At 43.2% G+C, this 23714-nt stretch overlaps 1 protein-coding gene and 1 long non-coding RNA gene across 2 annotated transcripts in view; one reads left to right on the top strand and one right to left on the bottom strand.

The window, feature by feature from the left end:
- WWOX (WW domain containing oxidoreductase) overlaps positions 1–23714 on the bottom strand; it is a 301000-nt gene that overhangs the window by 118176 nt on the left and 159110 nt on the right. The window lies entirely within an intron of this gene.
- LOC109245737 (uncharacterized) lies at positions 18844–22884 on the top strand. Its single transcript, XR_002071048.2, has 3 exons — positions 18844–18951; positions 20557–20618; positions 22736–22884. It is a non-coding gene; the product is annotated as an uncharacterized LOC109245737 (long non-coding RNA).

Raw genomic sequence — 23714 nt, 5'->3', positions numbered from 1 at the left:
AAGAAGAAGAAAATAAAAAAAGAGAGCTGGCTGCTGGTTACGGCGATGATGTGCCACAAGGTTAATAATGATGGGTTTCAGGTCACTGGCAACTTCTCATTTCAAACTAACTTGAACCATCAACCCTCAGGGGCTGATTGTTTACTGTAGGATATATGGCATCCACCGTCCTTGACGGACACCCAAGCAGTGGATGAGTGACACTCTGCCATTATACCGTGACCAAGCACAAGACAGGCGCCCTCGATCCCTACAAAAACAAACAAAACAAAACAAACAAACAAACATACAAAAAAAGTGCCCCTAAGTTCAATCTCCACAGGGGGCCCATAGACTTGGGCAGATTCACAAGGACTGGAACTTGAATGGGCTGGTGACTCATAGTTATTTCATGGGAACCAGACTCTTTCTTCCAGAGGGAACTGGGGAGGAGAAAAAAAACTCTAAATATTCCTGCAGTGATTCAGAGGACGCCTCGGCTTGTTCTTCCATGCTGTCCGTCACTTCTCACGTGTCCCCACTTCGCTTCTAAATGGCCCGAGGACGCATCCAGAGGCTACGTGGCTTTCTCCTCCTGCTATGATGAGAGCAACATGGACCGACACAAAAATGCAGGAGGAAAGCTGCTTTGGCCCGGAAAGAGGACAATCGACAATCGGCAGAGGTAGAGCCTAGAGAAAACTAGAAACCGCAGGACCTGATGCCTTAACTCGGCTCCAGCTGTTATTTCTACTTTCAATCTTCAAATCCAGTGAGAAAACCAGACTTTTACACGTAATCTCTCAATTTGTATACCCGTCTTGGCTATTTCTTTTTTTTAACGTTTTTTTTTTGGTTTTTTTTTGTTTTTTTTTTTTGAGACAGAGAGAGACAGAGCATGAACGGGGGAGGGGCAGAGAGAGAGAGGGAGACACAGAATCGGAAGCAGGCTCCAGGCTCTGAGCCATCAGCCCAGAGCCCGACGCGGGGCTCGAACCCACGGACCGCGAGATCGTGACCTGAGCCGAAGTCGGACGCTTAACCGACTGAGCCACCCAGGCGCCCCCTGTCTTGGCTGTTTCTTAAAAGTCTTTGTGTGGTACGGGGCGCCTGGGTGGCTCAGTCACTTACACATCCAACTCTGGTTTCAGCTCAGGTCCTGATCTCGTGGTTTGTGACTTTGAGCCCCACATCAGGCTCTGTGCTGACAGTGCAGAGCCTGCTTGGGATTCTCTCCCTTTGCCCTTCCCCCGATCATGCGCTCGTGCTCTCTCTCAAAATAAATAAATAAGGGGCACCTGGGTGGCTCAGTGGGTTAAACGTCCAACTTCAACTTCGGCTCAGGCCATGATCTCACGGCTCGTGAGGTGAAGCCCCACCTCGGGCTCTGCGCCGACAGCTCGGGGCCTGAAGCCTGCTTTGGATTCTGTGTCTCCCTCTCTATCTGCTTCTCCCCTGCTCGTGTGCTCTCTCTCTTTCAAGAATTATTAAAAAAAAAAAGTTAAATAAATACATAAACTTAAAAAAAAATTGTTTTTAAAGTCACCGTATGGGGAAAACAAACCATGTCTGCTAGTGAGCAATGGGTATTGTTGCAAGCGAACACCTCACTGGGTTTTCTTCTCTGGAGTTCACACCCAAAGCTGTGCTGGGCCAAGGAAAGGGGTGGGAGGAAAGTCCTAAGACTTAAGAGTTTTGTGATATATTCGCCTGTCAAACTCATGAGCCTAGAAGGATGATAAACACACTCAAAAACCTCATCTAATTTTAGAGTTAAGTTACTTTGACGCAGGCACCAAATTTATGGGAATATAATCCCCTCTCTGTGACGCGGGTCATCCTGACCTCCCCCGCCCCCGCCAAAGGGGTTCTACCAAACGGCCCAGGGTCCATGGGCCCTGGCGGTGTATTTGCCATCGGGTGCCCTTCGTTCCCCAGAGGAGCCGACAGTGACAAGAGGCAGTCCTGACCTAAGCTTCTATCTCTCTTGCACTCTATTTATGGGCAAGTAGCCCTGAGGTCTTGGGGCTTTCATTTCTTGAGACTTGAATCTTTCTTTCCGCACTTTTTTTTTTTTTTTTTTTTTTTGGTCTTGCTAGCCACAGCACAGAGCCCTGGGAGCCCTATCCTGCCTGAGATAAATACAGCGCTCTCCCATAATTCTAATTAACAGATTTTTTTTTTCCTCTCCTCGAAAGTTTCCCCAAAGGAAATCCTTCTCAAAGCCAATCTAAGCTGTCCTGGAAGTCAAATCCAGATTTACAAAAGTACAACAAAACGCACAACAAATTAAGTTTCCTTGACAACACAAAAGTACCAAAAAATAAAGAAAAGCCTTACTGGCTTTAAAAGGAAGTTGGCGGGATCCACAGTATCCAGACGGGAGGAACCTTCCCCATGACCCGGATCCCCCTAAAAAAAAAACTCTATTTAAAACACAAGAAAAAGATCCAGTACCAAAAGTCATGTGTGAACCTTGACTGACTGCACCCTGAATGAGGACAATGATCTGTGAAAGACATTTTGAGAAGAACCGGGTAGATCTGGGTATGGACTATGTCAGAAATTATTATCAAGTTGATAAGCATGATAGCAGTGATACATAGAAAAAATGCCTTAAGTTTTCAAAGACACCTGGCAAAGTACTTTCGGGTACAATGTGTCAATATCTGCAACTCATGTATATGGGTAGGTGGGCGGGGAGATGGATGAATGGATACAAAGACGGATGGATGGATGGGTAGGGTAGGAAGACGGATGGACTGACAAAACATGGTGAAACATTAGTAACTGCTGAATCTAGGTGGTGGTCATATTACATAGGTTGTTCATTTGCACTGTTATGGTATTGATTACATTTTCTGTGTGGTTGATCATTTTCACCACCAAAAAGTTTTAAAACCTGTTATTTTCACAAGTTCAGTGTTTCAATTAACTTTTTTAAAAAAAATATGTTTTAAGGTTTGTCATACAAAGAAAAGTCCCCATGCGGAAAGGAGGGATAATGTGGGAGTTGCTCCAGTTAATATTGTAGAGAAGGGGGTCTGATTGCTGAGATCTCCAGACTGAGAGCTTTTTTCAGAACATTCCTTGGGGCGCCTGGGTGGCTCAGTTGGTTGAGCGTCCAACTTCAGCTCAGGCCATGATCTCACAGTTTGTGGGTTCGAGCCCCGCGTCAGGTTCTGTGCTGACAGCTCGGAGCCTGGAGCCTGCTTCTGATTCTGTCTGTCTGTCTGTCTCTCTCTCTCTCTCTGCCCCTCTACTGCTCATGCTCTCCCTCTCTGAAAAATAAATAAACATTAAACAAACATTAAAAAGAAAAAAAAAAAAAAGAACATTCCTAAAACTCTAGACCTTCATCTCCTTCAGCTAAGTGGTACGGAAACAGGCTCAGAGAGGTTCAATGATTCCCACATGATCACACAGCAAGTTAGTGGCAGGTGAAGAGGCCTGGTGGATGTTAGGGCTCCCCTCTTCAATATGCTGCACCACTGAGCTGACTGACCTTGCCCAATTCACAGTCGATTTTCACAAGGGTAAAGGATGCCTTAACAATTGACTTTATCATTCATGCTTTGTTCTTTGGAAATGATGGTCCTCAGAGCCACATGCTTTAAATAAGCATTCTCCTCTTTCCCATTCACCCAATAAACTCTTTATCACGCTTACTGTAAAGGGCATTATTCTGGGCACTTGGAAAAAATATATTTCTGCAGCCTGGGGCCCCTGTCCTAGAAACACTAACACCCTACAAGTTATGTGCTAGCATAAAGGACAAATCCCTAAGAGCCATCCCAAAAAGGGTCAACTTCTAAAAATGGTTTCCAATCATTATATCTCAGTGACAGGAGAAAAAATGTTATCTTGATAGTAAAGGATTTAAATTTATTGCATGGCTGAAAATGGTTAGTGAAGTGAAATTATAAAGTAATGAATCATTTCCTAAAAAAGTTGAACTGTTAGTAATGCCACTGCACAAAGATCTGTTTAGAGATGTCAGAAGGAGAAGAAAGAAAGAAAGAAAGAAAGAAAGAAAGAAAGAAAGAAAGAAAGAAAGAAAGTTAGTTAGTTTTGAAGCCTGCCCAGGAAATTACTCCTAAATGTACACACTTTCTAGATTAAATTACTTTTTCAAAAGGAAAGAAAACTAAACAGACTCCATGATTACTGCTGGAAAAAAATGAAGCTGTCTCTTCATTTCTATCCAGCTCCCTCTAGTTCAAGCTCGGTCCTTCGTCAGCAATTTAATGATCTGTACTTCTCAAAGTTGCTCTCATAGGCAGACCCCCCAGATAAGCCAGAGGACTGGCCAGGCCTTTCAGATTTCTCTATCTCCTGGGTTCTGGGAGACGGTTCCTGCCTCATCTCACCACACACCAGCTGGGACCACTTGACCCAAAACTTTAGGCCAAGTCCTCAGAGCGCAACACCGATGACCACCTGGTTGATAAAGAAATGGGATTGGGGCGCCTGGGTGGCTCAGTCGGTTAAGCGTCCGACTTCAGCTCAGGTCATGATCTCACGGTCCATGAGTTCAAGCCCTGCATCAGGTTCTGTGCTGACAGCTCAGGGCCTGGAGCCTGCTTTGGATTCCGTGTCTCCCTCTCTCTCTGACCCTCCCCCATTCATGCTCTGTCTCTGTCTCAAAAATAAATAAATGTTAAAAAAAAATTAAAAAAAAAAAAAAAAAAAAGAAATGGGATTTCCACTCAACCAACACAGAAGAAACCAGGGCGCCATAAACTGAGTCTGTGTGTCAGTTTGGACTCCCAGGCCCAATCGTTCACTCTTCTTCGTTGTCCGTACTACTAAACGTGGGCAACGGGGTTCACTCCATTCAAGCAATCGAGACCAGATGTATACTTAACACTCTCAGGGTCCACAGAGGTGAGGCACCAACAGAGGAAGAGTTCACATGAAGAAGGTGGCTTTCACTTTTAAACAACTGTGTCACATAACAGGGCCTCTGTCTGCCACCGCCGAGCTTCGCTCTGGCATTCAAAATCCTCCAGAAAAGAGGCTTTCTTTCTAGGAGTCACTCTTCAGGGATCTGAGGACGCTGATAAAGATGTGGCTCCATCCACCCCAGATCTTAAGAGACTCACTGTTTAACCTAATCTCAGAACATTCTCCCAAATGTCTCCTGGGCTCCTAGCAAAGTGGAATGCTGGCTGCAACAGCAACAACAAATTATCTTTTCTTTTATGAACCTTTACCAAAAGGAGGAGGGGGAAGAATGGGAGGAAGAGAAAGGATAAGAAAAGTAAGAACAGTGGCTGTAAGTGTAGCAGTAAGAGAAGCTGATGTTTATTGACTATTTACTATGACCCACAATGTGTCAAATAATTTGCATACATTATCTTGTTCCACTCTCACAATCTAGAAGGCAGAGACTATTAATCCCATTTTATAGGTGAGAAAACTGAGGCTCACGAAGATTAAACAAATCCCCCCAGATCACACAGACAGTAAGGGACAGAGCAAGGATTCAGACACAAGTCTATCTGAATCCAGAAACCCTGTAGTCTCATCTGCTCTGCTGCTGGCGGCCTTCCAGGATGTTCTTTTGAGGAAAGACCTCTTCTCATGTCTTAGCTCGGCACCCTGCCTGGGCATTATGGCCCAGCTCTGTAGACCATTAGGGTCCCCCAAGACGGGAGATGTGGCTCCTTCTCCAGAACCCCCACATAAAAGCAAAGACTTTAGAGCAAAGATCTTATGCCTCCTACTGGATTGTAAGAACAGTTTCCAGGACTTTTGTATTCTCCTAGGCATAGACGGGCACCCAGATTATCGACTGGAAATTAATGCCACACCGTGTCAGCCGGATAGCCCATCACTGATGGAGGTATCCAGCCATGGTTTGTGGAAGGACTGAACTTCCTCAGTAGCCAGAAAGCAAAAACAAACTGCATTTGTTCTGTAAACATTTATTCAGTCCATAATACATTCAAGTTCCTTAGACTCCGGCAGCCTGCTTGAAATTGTCAGATCGCCTCTTAGGAGGAAACTAAATGGCATATCTCTTTGGCATCAAATGAAAATCACTTCTTAATAAGGTTCTACAAACGACAGCCTTAAGGTGCTTCTTCCAAACTCTGCACCCGAAGTCGTGGGGGATGCTGTTGCAAGGCTCCCTACGCAATGCCATAATTACCAGAAAATGGAAAAATCCAAGGAACACCGGGGCCGTGGAGCAGGGTTCAGGGACTGAGGGCAACTGTTGATCCATGCAAAGATCAAAGCTGTGCAGAAACCATTCTCGGGTTTACACAGCTGCATGCTCCGTGCGAGAGCCATAAAACAAACACAATCTGGACGGGAGGGAAAGGTCTGTGATTGGGAGCGTGTGGGTGTCAATGACTCCCCAGGACATCACATGAACCAGGCCAGAAAGCCACCTCACTCCGGGGCTAGAAAAAGAACCTGGTACTCTTTTCCAATCCAGGACATATTTTTTATTGGGCTGAAAAAAAAAATTCAGCATTCTAAAACATAATGAGAAAGAGGGAAGAGAATCATTAGCAAATATGCAAAAAAGTTCTTGAGTTTAATAAACATGGCCCAAAAAAAAAAAAAAAAAAGTGAATTGGTCAAATCTTAATAACCTGGAGATGAGAAACTCCCTGTTCCAGCTTATCTTGTTTAGTTGCTGTGTACAACATCTGAATGGGACCCAGAGCTCTCGAAACTCCTTTAGGTGCATAAATTTCTAAACTAAATAATAACAAAGCCATATGTTACTGCGTTTTTAGATATGAATTGCTGTTCGATGCACAAACACAACAGCAGCTCCCGCTATCGTTTGGATTCATTAAAAATAAAATCATCTCATAAGCCAGCAAAGTTGATTTTTATTTTATTTTTTTTTTTGCACTACAAAACTTTCATATTTCCCCTGTGTGCAAAAGTATAATTTTTTTATGTGGTTGTTCTCAATGTCCTGAACTTGATATACATGTAATATTGGGAAATGAAAATAATATCTATATGTATGTGAATTCCTCATTTTGTGTATTAGAAAACAATATGTTTTGCTCATTAAAGCCGCCAATATAAATGCTATAAACCATGAAATTACCTTTGAGCCCTTCCTGAAATAACCAGTTCACAAACAAATGATCCATGCAAAAAAGGAAAGGGGAGATTACAATAATAAGACTAAGTTACATTTTCATCTCAGGATTTTTTTTTTAATGTAGAAAAGTATTATTACCACAAAACCAACATCTGCGGCAGGGACATCCAATTTTACAGGAAACACCAAACAATACAGGTAGCTTGAACAAAATAAGTTCAAGGAAGGGCTTTTTGTATTCTCCAAATGGGATGCCGAACTCATATTTACAACACGTTATCTCAATAAAAGAAACTTACTCGTGGTTTTCCCACTTGGTAGGGCCGATTTAAAAGCAATGATGGCAAAAGCATTTTGCTAAAATGACTCTGATGTTCCTCCTGCTTAGAAATTAAGATTCTACCCTGCTGACGACTGACAGAAGGTGTCGATGGCGGGAATCTTCTCCCAGGAGTCAATACTCCGAAGCTGCGATTAGCAGGGTGCTCGCTCCAGTGTGATCCCCAAACCAGGAACAGCAGCAGCATGTGGGAAACCACTGGGCATGCAGACCCGGGCCCCACCCCAGACGTTCTCAATCAGCACCGCTGTAGGTGAGGCCCCGCGAGCCTGGGGTGTGCTCACGACTAAGAACCGGCCTCGGTCTGAGAACGTCAGTGACCAAAGCCTCAGATAACAACGTCATCCTGCGTGCGGTCTCCAGCGCTTCTTTCTTCTGCAATGGCCTGTCCCTCCCTATCCAGAAAACAACATCTGAGCCAAGTGATTTGCACATTTCGGTCTGGATTAATCCCTGCCACTCTCTCCCATTCTAGCACACATAATCTATGAAGCTGTAACGATGACTACAAGACGACATGGGACTCCTGAATCTCCTCCAGGTGCTGACCACTATCCTGGGGTAGCCCCAAAGAAACCAAGAACCAGGCCAGGGTGATGGCATCTTGGGCAGGGAATGGCCCCCCGCTTCTGAGCAGGACCTATCAAAGGATCTTCTGGAGCGTGAGCCCCCCAAGTCAAGGTACCTGTTTCCCATGGGCCAGATCTAGTTCTTGGCTCATTCATTCATTTGTTCATTTAATGACTGAGTCATTCACACAATCATGAAACAAACTTTGATGGAGCTCTCACTTCTTTTTTTTTTTTTTCCTTTGTTGCTTCATGGGAACACAAAGCTGTGTTAGATCTTTCCAACATTCTCAGAGTGCACAGTCTAGTGGGGAAAATACAGGTAACACAAACAGATGATCTTCACAGAGCGGGGTGAGTATACAATAGAAACCTACACAGGACAGAAAGAATGGAAGGCTGAAGAACTGGTGGTTTTGGCAGGAGGGAGTCAGTCACTCACACACTCACTCACGCACGCACGCACGCACGCACCAGAACTGAACCTTGAAGAACGATTAGAAACCAGGCGGGCTGGAGAAGGGAGATGGGCGAGTTCCAGGCAGTGGCAGACCGTGAGTAACAGCACTGATGCGCGGCCGGGACTCCCTGATTGAGAGCCCGTGAGGCAAGAAGTCTGCCTCAATGTCTGCATCCCCAACCTGCTGGGCTTGGCACACAGGTGCTGAGTGAGGTCCACACGAGAAGAAACTGAACAAGCGGTAGGGAAGTCATCAGAGGAAGTCAACCCCTGAGGCAGGAAGAAGGTGTGTGGCCCCATTTAAGTGACCTAGACAAGGACAAAGGGAGGCGGACCAGCCCAGGGCTCAGCAGCAGAGGAATGGAAGTGTGGAAGGTAGGACACCAGTCAGGACTATGTAGGGAGCCTGGTTGCTAAATGTGAGTGAAGCCCAAGGAAGGTTCTGAATCACCTTGTAGGAGGGTATGAATGTGCTTGGATAAGATCCTGCCAGAATTGGCCAGACCAGGCTGGGGCCAAGAGTACCCAGTCAAAGGCTCCCACCCACTCTATGACCTATTTAAAAATCCTGCCACCAGCGTGGGATGGGGAGCAATGTCCAACTGCCCTAGACCTTGAGGAGTAGACAACTAACCCAGAGATCCCAAAACCACTGTAAAGAAGAGGAAGAGAGAAAGGAAGGAAGGGAGGACACACAACCCAACAAAATGGTGCTGGGCTGTCACAGGAGATACACAAGAGAGGAGAGGACCATCTGTCTAGATTTCATTTCTAAAGAAGCCTGGGCTCAGTTATAGGAATGGCAAGAGAGGGGGCAAGAGGACAAATCTTCCCTGCCTCCTAAGTACACACTAGAGAGTTCCTCAGGTGACCTGCCAATGTCCTCCTTCTGAATCCTTGCAGCAACACCAAGAAGGGGATGTGAGATGCCCATCTTGCTGCTGAGTTAACCAGTGGCTCAAAGAGGTGAGGTCACTTGCCTAGAGCCACACAGCTGGTAAGCAGACCAAGCAAGGATTAGGTTCTGGTCAGACTCCAAAGTCCAGGGCTGGGCCCACCTGAGTCAGACAGAAGAAAGGCTAAGATACATCAGAGGCTGAAGTGGCTGCCAGGCCACGAACAGGAGACTAGCAAGGAAGGGTGACGATCGAATGCGCCCACAGGATTGGAGTGGGGTGGGGGGGTGCTCATGAGGCTCTAGAATTTTCTCCCTTCTTGGCAGAAAAATCTCTGGCCTAAGAATTCTGCACTGGGAACCCTCACCATTCTAACCCATCCCTGAAAACCTTACAAAGTCTTCTGACAAAACGCACGCTCAGCTCGGCAACCGGGGTCTGTCTGAATGCACTTGGCTCTTCTATGAATCCCTCCAAATACTTGAGGGTAAGGGCCGCACATTTCAACCTAATGGAATTTCCTGCCGTATTCTGCAATGCCAGAATTCCTCCATCACAGAAATAAATTTGAGAAGAACTTTTTCCTTCCTTTCTTTTTTTTATGAAATAGAACATAATCTTTTCAGTAAATCCTAATTTAAAGCATTCAAAGTCCAAAAGATAATTATTTGGACCATATAAATACTGCATGTGGGTGTAATATGGATTGCATGCAGAGACATAAAAAAAAAAAATCACTTGGCTCTGTTATTTTCTTAAAATTGCTGTGTTGTTGCCATTTTTATTGGGTTAATTAAAAGACCATAAAAATCAATCCCAACATGTTTGGAAACAGATTTTCAAATTTTATAAACTGTGTTTGGTGGGCGAGGCCAAAGATAAGAAAATAACAGACTTCTGTGCACTCAGAGCTTTGGTGTGACAGGTCATTCATTCATTCATTCATTCATCCGACCCAAATCCCCTTCTCTGGCCCGGTACTAAAACCCTCGCTGCTCTGGTGGGACACAGAAAATGAAGGACATCTTGTTTAGATGAGGGGTGGCAAACTTTCTACAAAAAAGCCAGAAAGTAAATATTTTCAGCTGTGAGGGCCACAGTGTCTCTGTAAGCAGGACACGACCCCGACAGCAGGAAAACAGCCCAAGACGATCCCTATGCAAATGGATGTGGCATATTTCAATCAAATTTTATTTGGGGCGCCTGGGGGGCTCAGTCGGTTGAGCGTCCGACTTTGGCTCAGGTCACCATCACGCAGTTTGTGAGTTTGAGCCCCGTGTCGGGCTCTGTGCTGACAGCTCGAAGCCTGGAGCCTGCTTCAGATTCTGTGTCTCCTTCTCTCTCTGTTCCTCCCCCACTGGTGCTCTCTCTCACTCTCTCTCAAAAATAAATAAACATTAAAAGAAATGTATTTACAGACATTATAATTCGAATTTCATATATTTTCATGTGTCAGGAAATACTGTTCTTCTTTTCACTCTTTCTTTCAACCAGTTAAAAATGTAAACGTCATCCTCAGTTCGTGCAAAACCCGAGGGTGTCACAGACACTGGTTTATACTGTTACCAGCGTAAGATACCATGGTATGATTGACTCAGTATCTGCAACGAAGATTCTCAGCTGACAAGTCCCAGGGGGCTACCAGTCCAGCATGTCAATCCAAAAGGCATGGCTGAAGCGCAGAAAAAAAGAGGCTCCCTTCCTCAGCTGGTGGCCATCAGACCTCTCTGCTCATTTCAAAGATGGCTCCTTGCCCAGTTCCAAGCAGTGGTCTTTGGTGACTCTCCCGGCTCCCTGGTGGCCTTGGCAATTTGCTCCAAACTTGATAAAGTGCTAATTTTGCTTTTTACAGCCGTTGTGTAACTTTGATAAAAAGCCAAGCCAACAACCCCTTTTGAAAATCTGAAGAAACGTTAGCCCGCAGATTGAAACCTGGGGATCCGAGTAACAACCAGACGGCAATTTTCATGGTCAACTTCCAAAACTGTCCAAACAGCGGTCTCTGACGGAAATAATGAGAAGCCTCTGTGTTATTCCCAGGTCCCCTGTCCTGCCTCAATTGCTGAATGTCAGCCCCAGACAGCTCAGTTATAATGACAGAAACATAACGTAGTTCGTGCAAGTGGCCTTCAGTGGGCAAATGTTCAAGCACATTAAGGTTTTAATATAATTATAATTATAGAACATGTTCAACCAATTAACCACAAATATGCTGTTTATCTGAAAGGCTGCCAACACTGTGAACTGCAGTCAAAATAACATTAGGCTGTGGTCCTTAAGCAAAGAATACACACTGAATCAAAAGAGAGATCAGAAGGAAGAGGCCAAAATAAATATTTTATCTGATATTTTATGAATATTTCCTCAAATGCCAGATTAAAATATGTCATTTCAACTTCCCATATATTTACTTGATGAAATCAGATTAAGTGAGTTCATGACACTGTTGAAAAACATCATAAACCAGAAAGACAAAGAGAGAGAGAGAGAGAGACAGAGAGAGAAGTGTATTTTGTAAATCTTGGCAGTCAAGTTCCCCTAAAGTGAGCGTAAGTATAACGTAAATAAGAAATGGCGATTAGAACAAATCATATTTTTAAGGTATTTAGAAACTTCTCCTTGCTCCTTGTACCTTTCTTAGTTACAGCCACCAAGAGTTTAAGCAAAATTAAACTCTGCCTTAGCAACTAAATACGATAAGCCTTCTCATGACTTTCCTCTAAGAAAGAATTAAAAAAAAAAAAAAAGAATCCAGTTGTACGATTTGTATATACACAATTTGTACTGCTGTAAAAGCATATTTTGAAAAGTGCTCCGTAAATAATTAAGCTATTCCTTTTACCATACTTCCTATATTACAGAAGTCATTTTCCCACCAAGAATCAATAAGTCATTGCTCACACCAGTCATTTTTCTCCATTTAACGGAATGGACGAAAGTCCGACACTGCAAGTTACATTACCTCTGAATTATGTGTGTAATTTAAAATTCAAAGTACTACACTAAGGAGCTTTTTAGACTGACCACTCTACACTCTCGTCATAAATATGGTCCCTTGCAGACCCTTCTGACAGATTTACAGAACAACAGGAGTTTGAAACAGTTAAGCCGTGAGCCCTACAGGAAGAGCCACGCTCGGTAACAATGCCACAGGAACAGTCTCCTTTTCAGAGGAAGCGCAGGGCAAACTGTCATATATCATTCACCAGGAAACGACTCTATGTTTTTAGATTAATGGTAAAGCCATTCTAGAGCATCTTAACTTTAATTACAAATAAACACGTGGGCAGATATTGACATGTCAGTCTGAAGAGTGCTCCCTAAGTAAATGCCCGTATGATGTTTGTTTGACCAACCCCAAGTCCTCCAAAGAGAGAGAAAGAGAAAGAGAGAGAGAGAGAGAGAGAGAGAAATGGAAATGTGTGTGTGTGTGTGTGTGTGTGCGCGCGTGCGCAGCAACCTCATTTTAAAGAATTAATAGAAGTGACTTTAAATACCTGTAACTGAATTCATGGGCTGATAAGCTTCTGATTATCAATGAGATACAATTACTTCACTCTTCACGAAAATAAAAATAAAGTGACTCCTAAAACTCTCAATGAATATTCTCAAATCTGTGATAGGCTGACTCATGCTGTAGACTCGGAAAACTTGAAGAAAACACCTGTCAAGTAAAGGGCATTTCTCTCCATAGTACACATTATTTTACTCAGTGCCTCCTAAAAAGAACCAGACCCACTCACACCCCCAAGCTAGTACGAAAGAAAATGAGACTCCCCAACACTGTGTTTTTCAAATATTGTTTACGTAGAAAATGCAACAATAGGTTTGATTTGAGAACCGGGATGTATGTATACACTTGTATCTCTTGTGCTTTCTTGGGTTCATGAAACGACCCCTCTACCTTTACGGGAATCTGGGGGTTTCCCTGTCCCCTTCGTTCCGGGACAAGGGAAACCGTTCTTCAGGAAGGCACTATCTTGGATCCCCATGGCAGAAGGTTTCTCAGAACACTTCATCTTAAGAGCTGCTGCTCATTCCCAATGCCCAGCAGCCTAACAACCTTTCCCCCCCACCTCTTTTTTTCATTAGTAAGTAATTCTGAGAACTGTATACTTTCCCTGATGTGGAACAATCTTAGACCACTGGAGCCTTACTAAATCACTCTAGGACATGCCTTCTCTGGGTCATCAAAAATCAACTTTCCTGCCTAGGTTTTATTCTTGCCAATTTAGCATTCCCAAGACAAATCACTTAAAAAACGCCTTAAAAATCATTAGCGCTCATTTATTCAAGCCTGAAGCGGGGGAAGAAACAGACTGGCAAAGTTTCGCTGCCAGCACCAGGTAAAGTTCTCCCCTCCAGCGCTGTGTGCTCCCAGCAAGGCTTCTTCGAGAGCCGCCTTGCACCGCATTTCAGCCAGGACCCTCACTCTCTCTGGCTCCCAGCTGCCACGGCGCCTTGTGTTAACTGAGAATTTGTGAGAAGAGCAGAACCTCCCTGCTGGGTGTTAGTTTTGCATGGCAACACGCGACGATCTCAACTTGTGAGACCCCAAGGATAATTTTTTTCTTCCCATCTCCAGGATGGTATTTTTTTCCTCCCTTCTTATATTTGTTTGGACTTCTTCCCGCTTGAAAAATGTGCCAACGTCCACGCGACTGATGGACGCTTGCGGGTGAAATACCAGATCTCAACACCTATACACCGACAGAGCCTGTAAATTACAATCCAACGCGGTTAGTTCAAATAAAAGGAAATTTCATCTAAGGGAACTGATGCTCTGGGAATTGTCGCTCTCCAAAGAATTACTTCTAGGGAAGTAAGACTTATAAAGGGAGATGTTGCAAATGCATCGGGCTCCTCTAGGATATAAAGGGTCACTATGATTGTTTGGGCAATGCTATCGTGTAGAAGGATGTATTACTCATGAAAGATGGACAGGACATATATTCTTCTCCTTTGATAAAACAAAATATTGCTCTGTGAACAGGCTTGTTGCTTCCAAACGCATTTTATTAAAACGACCACCAGGACCATAGCTTCACAACAAAAATCAGACCAACCTAGATCCACCTGCTGCGAATAAAACTAACACGACTTTCACTGCCATAAGGCACTGGCCCTCATCAGACCCTCTCAAACATTTCCCTCAGCCATTCATGCTATGACTCAGTAATAAATTGCACATACATATATATACAAACATACGTATATATGTATGTATGTGTGTGTGTATGTATGTGCATATATATATATATATATATATATATATATATATATATATATATATATATATATATAAAATAGGTGCTGGTAAAAAAAAAAAGATAAACTCATAAATAATTCGATGCACTGTCTCCTGCCAACTGACCATATATCATTCATGTTGCAACTGTCATACTAAATAAAAACTTTAAACTATTTCTTTTTTTTTTTTTTTTTTTTCATTAAAAAGCCCAGGCTGTAATTGGAAGCGACCATATGAACTGTCTTGAATGTAGCAGGCTTTCAGAGACGGATTGCTTAAACTTCCTGGTTAAAAAATATTCACCAGGAATGGCTGACTGACAAAGGAAAAAAGTTAGGTAAGTCTTAGACAATTGTTTTCCTAAAGGGTGTTTCCAAAGCTGTGTCACTATCATAATCTCTAACTAGATAACACCAACCGTGAACAAAAGAGCTTCAGCCCAAACTTAGGGAAGACAGGCTGGGCTGGTTTCTTCAGACTTTTTAAAAATATGCTGTCACTGTAACACTTCTTCTTTTCATGCCTCTTACAGATAATTACTACCCACACGGTCATTAAGATAAAAATAATACAGAAAAAAAGATTATAAACCTAGTTTAGCGAAACGATCAAACACATCTAATATTATCAAAAAGTATCTAATCTTTTCTTCAAAGATTTGACTTACTGACTCAAAATCAGAGGAGATGGCCCTCCTGGCCTGGTCTCTGCCTTGGCCCCTGTACCTTGACTGAGCTGGTTCCTTGTGAAGCCAATGGAAACAGGGCACTTCGAGCCCTTAAAATGTCTTAGATGCAGAGGAAGAAAGCAGCAACTGTGTGACATCTTATAGAGGACAGCAAATACTGTTGGCTTTGTTTTCAATGGTAACTCGGTTCCTGCTGAACTGAGTCTCTCTCCAGACCAGTGGCGGGTCAAAGTTATGGCTCTTGGTCATGACTCCATGACAAAGGATTCAAAATGAGCTTGGTACCCAGTTACTGATCAGGCTTTAACCACCTGAGCTAACAGTCCTTCCAGCAGACATCGAGGTTTAAGGAGAGTCATATATTGCTCAGGCAATTAGAAATCATTAAGTTTCAAAAGCAAAGAAAAATAGAAAAGCTAAGCTATCTGAAGCATCAGGCCTCATTTGCCAAAGGGGAGAAGTGCGTCTTATTTCATTTTTCCTTGCGAAACGCATCACCAGTTCCCACGTTTCCAAAATCTCTTGTTGTTGTTTTGAGCCGCCAAGGTCAAGCCTACCATATTTTGTCCCATTATGTCACCCAGTGGCTGATTCCCACCCAGTGATCAGAAAAATAAGCTGGAGCATGACCCCACTGGGGCAGTGACACAAAAGGATGGGTGTCCAGCATGACAAGAAGCCGTAAGATAAAACAGACTTTCTAACTTGGAAGAAAGAAAATCGGGAGGTTTTTATTTTTTTTTCTCTAAATAAAGGAGAAATTAACTATGAAGGTCTTGAATGGTTATGAAACTAATATACCTTTGGGATAACAGTAGAAACAGCTTAAATTTTTTTCTATGACACTCACATGGTCATATTTAGGGTGGCTTCATTGGTATGAGCAGCAATTAATAAGAAGCCATTCACTGACTCATTTCTGTGTTTTATTTTACTGTTCCCTTACACTTCTAAAAGTCTGCCCATATATATTGCTTATAAATCACACCAAAAATACATCAATTAAAACCACAGTTATATTTTCTTTTCAGGAAAGGGGGGGGGGGTGGGGAAATCAAGTCCTAGAATCTGACTTTCACGTTTTACTTAATTACAAACAAAGACATAACGCATTATTTTTCTGTATCCACGAGAGGCAGGCAGACTGCAATTTTTATTGCATGTTAAGTTTTCGCTAGATCACAATATTATTAAGCTTTAAATCAGAGGATTGGTTTCTTCAGCTAAGCCTAACAATACGAGAAAGTAAAAGAAAGGAAAAAAAAAAAAAAAAAAAACACCTCATCTGGGGCTGTAATATTTGCTGAAAAAAATCTACTTCAAAACATTAATCAAATTTTTCGCCTACTGGGCAACCATATGGAAGAGCAGCATGTGAATCTCACAAACTTGCTGATCTCCTGTAACTGGGTGCAATTAATTACGCCGGCTGCATCCATCTCTTGGATTTTCGCCTTGTGAAAAAAAAAAAACGTATTTATTGCAACAGCTTTTACAAAACAAGGGAATGAAAATCACAATTGATTAATGAGCTGAATGGAAATATTTCCGTTAGCAGATTTTTTAAAATGAATAAGGATTAATACCGTGGGTAGAAACGAACACACGTTGTGATCTCCTTGTACTTTCCGGGCCCCCCAAAAAGGTGGCGGGAGCGTGGGCAATGAAGACGCTGAGGAGTGTACCATGCATAATTCACTAGCAGGCTTTGGATCGCAAGTAATAAAGCCTTAAACCAGTGAAGTAATAAAGAGGTTGGCTTTACAAGATACTATCCTGGGAGACAAAAAGCTTGTTCTTTGATTTGAAAACACAGATATTAAATACTCAGTGGGTGAGGAACATCGCAGGCCTGACAAAGAAGGGAAAGGAAAGTGGCCCTTAGAAAAAAAGCAATCTACTTTGTCCTTAGCTATTTAGGCCCAAAGATTGCTACACATATGGTCCAGTTATTGTTTTAAGACCCCTTCATAAAAGCGAGCATCTGAAGGGAAGGAAGGATGGCAACACTGTCCTTACCTGCTGGCTAAAGGGACAAACAGTACATAACGGCTGCATTGTGCCCCACCAGCGCGCAGCTCTCATGCGTTTGCCTTTTCCTAACCATCAGAACCCGTGACTCCAGCCTTCCGGGAGCCGGCTGCTTGACAGGCACGGGGGTCACCATCCTGCCCTCAGTGGGGGGCCCTGGCCCCAGGCCGGAGGGCCCCAGACCAGTAGCTGCTGCACTCGGTCCCTCTCTAGAACAGCTCTTGGGGTGTAAACCAGCCGTGCATTAATGACATCTTCTTCAAAGCACCCTTACTTCAGGACCATCAGGTCCAATTTCTCTAAACAGCAAACGGCAGAGGAGACCAGTCTCCGTATTTGCCACTTGTTAAATACTTATCTGGAGAAAACAGAGCACATGATAAAGGTAGGTGGAAGGAACATGGAAGCTGAGAGAGATCAAACACTGTAGAGCTTTCACAACCTGTGAAGCAAAGAGCCGCAAAGAAGGACCTTTGCAATTCAACTCTTAGGCCAACCTTTTACTTCACTGCACCTAGTGTATTGAAACTTCCACCAGGAAATTCTACAAGGGGCTTGTTAAAGAGGATTTTTAATAATTTCACTAAGGCCCACATGACACGTGGGGCCAATATATTTGTTCCTTCGGGACAATCACCTGAAAAATGAAAGCACCCGAGAAAAGAGGAATGAAGTCATATAAAACGAAGGATAAGTCATGTTTTTAAGTGACCTTATTTCATCTCCAACAACTCATTCCAAATATGGTCTATATTTATGTTAACACAGAAGTTCGGAAATTTTGATGCAGCAGAGGGGGAAAAAAAAAAAAACATGTGCACCTTAAAGTAACAAGCAGATCTAGGTGGACAAGAGATTCCGAAGGCCAGCAACTGGGGAACTGAATAGATAACTTAAAAAACTCTTTCATTAAAATCATTCCAGTCGAGAATCAGAAACGCTTTATAATCAAAGAAGCCGCTGTTTTGAAGAAACCATCATCCAGGGAAAAGTAGGAGGAGGTTACCAAGAAAATGTGCTTGGCTTCTTGAAGAGGGGGGGAAAAAATCTAATGGGAACTGAGTGGTCCAACTCCTTAAACCAGTGACCCTGCCAATGTATGCCACTCCCCACCACCACCTAGTAGACGACTCGAACACCTCCTACGTGCAATGGTTGTTGGCTTAAAAGTTTAAAGAGCTAACAAAATGTTTTAACGAGATACAAATCTCAGAGATCATTAATCAATATGTTCAATGTTATTTGTGATAATTCATCATGACATGATATTAATGGGTTACTGTACCCTTCAGAGGTGAGATTAATGCAAATGAGCTGCCACAATTAACTTTACTGCTCCCAACTCACAAGAATGGACAGATGATTATAAATGACAACTATATGTCAATTACAATATCCAATAAAGTGAAGCTTAGAGAACAATCCGTCTCCTTTTACTGCTCTTCCTTGACGTAGCTGATTTTAGCTCAACCCACTGTTGTCACAATGTAGCCATTGTTTGGAGGAGGGGTAAGAGGTTTGGCTTGGCTTTCCACCCCCCCCCCTTTTTATTTTAATTTTTCAGTTTCTTAAGAAGTGCTTCAAAAATACCCATGTAAATACATTTTCTGAAGGAGGAGAGCCACAGGAAACCAGGAATAAATGCCTCATTCATTCTATGTGAGTTAAAGAAAATTGTATCCATTTTCAAATTGTAGCAGCAAGGCCAGCAAGGAAATCACCTACCCAGCTGTGTATAATATATTTACTCAATTAAGGAAGGAAGACATTAGCACAGCATCCTGAAAAGGCTTGAGTTTCACTAAACAAAAGTTATTAGAGGATCACTCTGTTGAAGTAAACAGGTCGGAAGGTGGAAAAGCGGATATGAGGCCACTGGCAGAAAGAGAGGTTTAAACTTCTTAAAAGCATAGACCCACACTTGGGGTGTCCATTAATACCCAGGTACGGACACTGCCTGCAGAGTATTTTGATGCCAAAATCCTTCTTCCTTCCATGGGTAGAGGGCTGAGAGAAGCGTCTCTGGTGCAGACCAGCCTATTACAATGCTGCCTCCTAACCGCAGATGCCCTCACTGGCAGGTGCACCCAGTGGCTCTTGAGTGTTGGCTGCTAAGCCACAACTACCCCCTTCTGCCTCACCTGGGGCTGTGCCCACTAAGCCTCCTTCTCTGGCAGGGGCTGGCTCATCACTGCCTGCCAGCCAGCCAGACCCTTGTCTCAAGCAGCATCCACGCTCCAGCTTCATAGTCCAGAGCTCCGCATGGGCGCGGGTGGAAGCCGGGCCACTCCCCCTGCCCTATGCCATTTTCCTCACCCCCCTTCTTGCGAAGGCGCAACGTCCCAGATCAACCGAACGAGAAGCCTGCCTTGAGCTCTGCTTCCAGGGAAGGAGCTGCAGTGTGACTTACAGAGGCCCATACTTTGCCAGTCATCGATAAGAAACCACCCTATGCACTCCTTTTCTGAAGCCATACTCAGAAAGGACTTCTTCCTGAGGTCTCCAGAGACATCTAAAAATAAAATTATAACGCAAGACTGTAAAAGGTTCACAGTCGAGTCTGGAAGCGACTCCTGGGACTGTCCAGGATATAAGCCCATGTTCTGTCTGCGGCCAAAATGGCACTCACTTCTTCATTAGGGAGCTGGGCCTCCCAGACTCCACGTAGGGCCAGGCCATGGGACCAAAGAACCGCATCCTGTGGGTCATAAATGATTCAGGGGTAGCACTTGCCTCAAGCCAGGCCAAACTTATTCTCGCTGCGGCTTTTGTGTGGGGACAGTGAGGGAAATGGCTTCTTGCTGCCGTTGCGGAAGGGCTAGTCCGTATCAGTGGCAAGCTTGATCCCCACTCAGAAAATTCTCTTGGAAGAACACAATTTTTAAAAAAATCAAAATCAAGAGGTTAAAGACGGGGCCCTCATGACATAGTTAAGCTCTGGGACAAGTAGACTCTACACCAGGGGCTGGCGAACAGACCACTGAGCCGAATCTGGACCTCAGCCCCATGTTTTCAAACAGCCCAGTGTCTAAAAATACATGTTTAAATGGCTGAAGAAAGAAAGAATAGATTTTAACACGTGAAATATTACATGAAATCCAAAGCCTGGTTTCCATAAGTAAAGTTTTATTGGAGCATGGCCACACCTGCTGGTTTACCCATCGTCGTTGTGGCTTTTCTTGCTACAGAGGAAGAGGTGAGTATTGTGACAAGAGACCACATGGCCCACAGTGCCAAAAATATTTATTATCTGTCCTATTACAGAGAAAACTTGCTGACTTTTGCAGAAAACTTTACATTCATGAGCCGATAATGACCCTTTCCAGGTAAGCTAGTTTGAACTCAGACTCTTTCAAGCACAAGGAGAGCATCCTGATTAACTATTCGTAGCCCCTCCCTCGAACCCAGACCCCTCTGCCCCCCCAGTCTGTTGGGGATCCCCAATATAAAGAATCAATATACAGACCAACTGACTGGTTGTTTCTCTCACCTCATCCTTAGAGGTTATTGCATTTTTTTTTTCACTGAATGTCACAAAGTATTGAAATGTTCACCTTAACACATGCAAAATACAGAAAATCAACCATTCCAACTCATGGGAAATTCTAAGCCAAACACTGAAATATAAAGTAGATTAAAGGTGGGGAAATAAACTTTTTTTTTTAAGGAAAGCATTTTATTTTTAAAGTTTATTTATTTATATATTGTTTGAGAGAGAGAGCGTGTGCGCACGAGCGAGCAGGGAAGAGGCAGAGAGAGAGGGAGACAGAGAATTCCAAGCAGGCTCCCCACTGTCCGTGCAGAGTCCAACATGGGGCTCGAACTCACAAACTGGGAAATCATGACCTGAGCCAAAGTGGGAGGCTTAACTGACTGAGCCACCCAGGTGCACCCAAACTTTTTTTTTTTTTCCATGTACTTGAAGAACATACTGAATCAGAGAGGAAATCCCACCACTGCCAAAGTGTGGCCCCCGATGGGGAGAGCCTACCATGGTTAGCCGTAATGGACCGGAACATTCTAGTCTCGGCTCAAGAAACTCAGGTGCCTGGTGAAAACACAGTGTGACTTTGATGACTTTTACAGAAGATCGCCACGAGGCGAGATGGGAGTCATCCCCTTCACTTCCGGTTTCCTGTGTTCCATCAGGAGATAGTTGCAGGTTGGAGTGTCTCTTCCCTCTTCCTGGCTGTGCTCACCTCTGTCTCAGGACAGGAGCAGTGATCACCATGCAAAGCGATGCAGGCTGCCTCCCCAGACCCCCTGCTCAGTCAGCTCAGGCTTGTCAGGAAGGTTAAGGGCCAAGTTATTTTCTTTTGTGAAGACTCAAGGGTATCTCACTTTTATTTTAACAATATGAAGACCACTTTTGTTTCCTCCTGTAACCAATCTGCTACACTAGATCCTAATAGCTCTATTACATTTTCCATACATTCTCCTGGCACGGGGCATAAACAGGCAAGACAGCACCGGATAAATCACGGCCAGCAGCAAAGACATTCTCTCTAGGGAATGAAGGCTCCCATTTAGCATCTTAACTCACTCCCTTTTTTGGAAACACCGAGTCACAAACGAGTCTCTCAAACCGAAGAAATTGAAATTGATTTCTTAGGGTAATAATTAACCTTGGAAAATAACTACGAAAGGTTGCTTATTAATTATTTTTTGTAATATACTTTGGGAATATTTCCTTTTTTTTCATAAAAGATGGAGACAAAAGTAGACACATTTTATGATCATATAAAATGTTATTGGATTCCTATTTTATGGGAGAATGAAACTCACTTAATTTGCAAAATGCTCGATATGAGAGGGCAGGGCTCTCCCCCCCCCCAACCTCCCCCCACACACACATAGCTTCTTCAAGACCCTTAAATACATCTTTTTTAAAACAACACAATCCTTCTGTTACTTATTTTTCAACACCTAACTGCAGTAGAGTTTTTAATACATTTGTCCCTATTTAAGTCTCCCACTGTTTTTTCTACTTATTCAAAAAAGAAAGTCTTTTTCATCAGAATTGCTTACAGGGCACTCTGGTGACGCCCTCATTCTCTCCTCAGGATGGAAACAGGAACGGTCACTAAGAAACTTGTTACTATCCCAAGTAACGAAAACATGGGAGCTAGCATGATACTATAGATACAGAGATGGATACTATATATACAGAGGTGGATACTATATACACAGGGTTGGATACGATATACACAGAGGTGGATAGTATAAATACAGAGGTGGATACTATATATACAGGGGTGGATATAATATATAGAGGGGTGGATACTATACATACAGAGGTGGATACCATGGATACAGAGATGGACTTACGTCCTGCAAGCAATTTAATCCACACACATACATACATACACACACACACACACACACACACACACACACACACACACACACAGAAACTGCCAAGACGATTCTTTTTTTCCTTTAGTCACCTGCAAAGTCCTCTAATGTAATCACAAACTCATCAAGGTACAAGTTAAATCATGTAATAGACATTGCCCCAGATACTACACGTCTGTTGGATCACCAGGGGAGAACTCCAAACATTAACAGGCTAAGAAATGTCCCCCAAAGATGTAAGAGGTAAGATTATTCAAGGTGTCTTACTTTTCCCTTCCTTTGGTAGTTGAAAACATTTTATTCTGCACTGTTTGCGGGGAGGGGGTGTTTTGTTTTCTCCAAAGAGACAGACAAACACAAAAACAATTGCGTGGAATCAAGTTTTGCAAACATCACGGAACCGCTTCTTGAAGCATTCCAAATATACGTTTTTGCTAATTAATTAACAAATTCAAGCTGGTTAAATAAAACCTTCTTCCAACACCTCCTATTTAATTGCAGTTTGGCACCAACAAATATATATCAAAATTATAGTATTTCCCCTGACAGGAAGCTCCTTCCTTCCACACACTATTATGACTCTCTGCAGAGTAAGCCAGAATTGCTGACAACCTTGAACACTGCGACAACAATATTACTATACTTGGCAAAGAAGTGCCCTTGCGGCGAGAGAAAAGCTGTAATTTTGACTGTCACTTCACATTACACTAGATATTATTTCACTGTATACACATGCACACACTCACAAACTCTTAATAGACTACAGTTTTCGCGCTGTCTGCCTTTCCAATATAAATGGCAATATAACACCAGCGCACCGCCAATGGGATCCCGGCGAGAAACAAATGGTTTGCATTATGGAAACATCGTCGGAGGATGCCTTTTAAGGCATATTTCATTCCTTTGTCCCCTACTCACGCCGGGTACACCCCAGCATCAACTTCGTAAGCTAATTGCTTTGATTATCAAAAGAATTTCAATTTTTTTTTTAACCTCTGTAGAGGACAAGGTTATCAGTAACAAATCCTAGGCTTGAAAATCCCCATGACATGTGGCCAAGGAGGCAC

The sequence above is a fragment of the Panthera pardus genome, unplaced genomic scaffold (genome assembly GCF_024362965.1).
Source record: "Panthera pardus isolate Hobbes unplaced genomic scaffold, ASM2436296v1 HiC_scaffold_19, whole genome shotgun sequence".
In the NCBI taxonomy this organism is placed as follows: Eukaryota; Metazoa; Chordata; class Mammalia; order Carnivora; family Felidae; genus Panthera; species Panthera pardus.
Note: the sequence above shows the minus strand (reverse complement) of the source record. Positions and strands in the feature narration are given on the sequence as shown.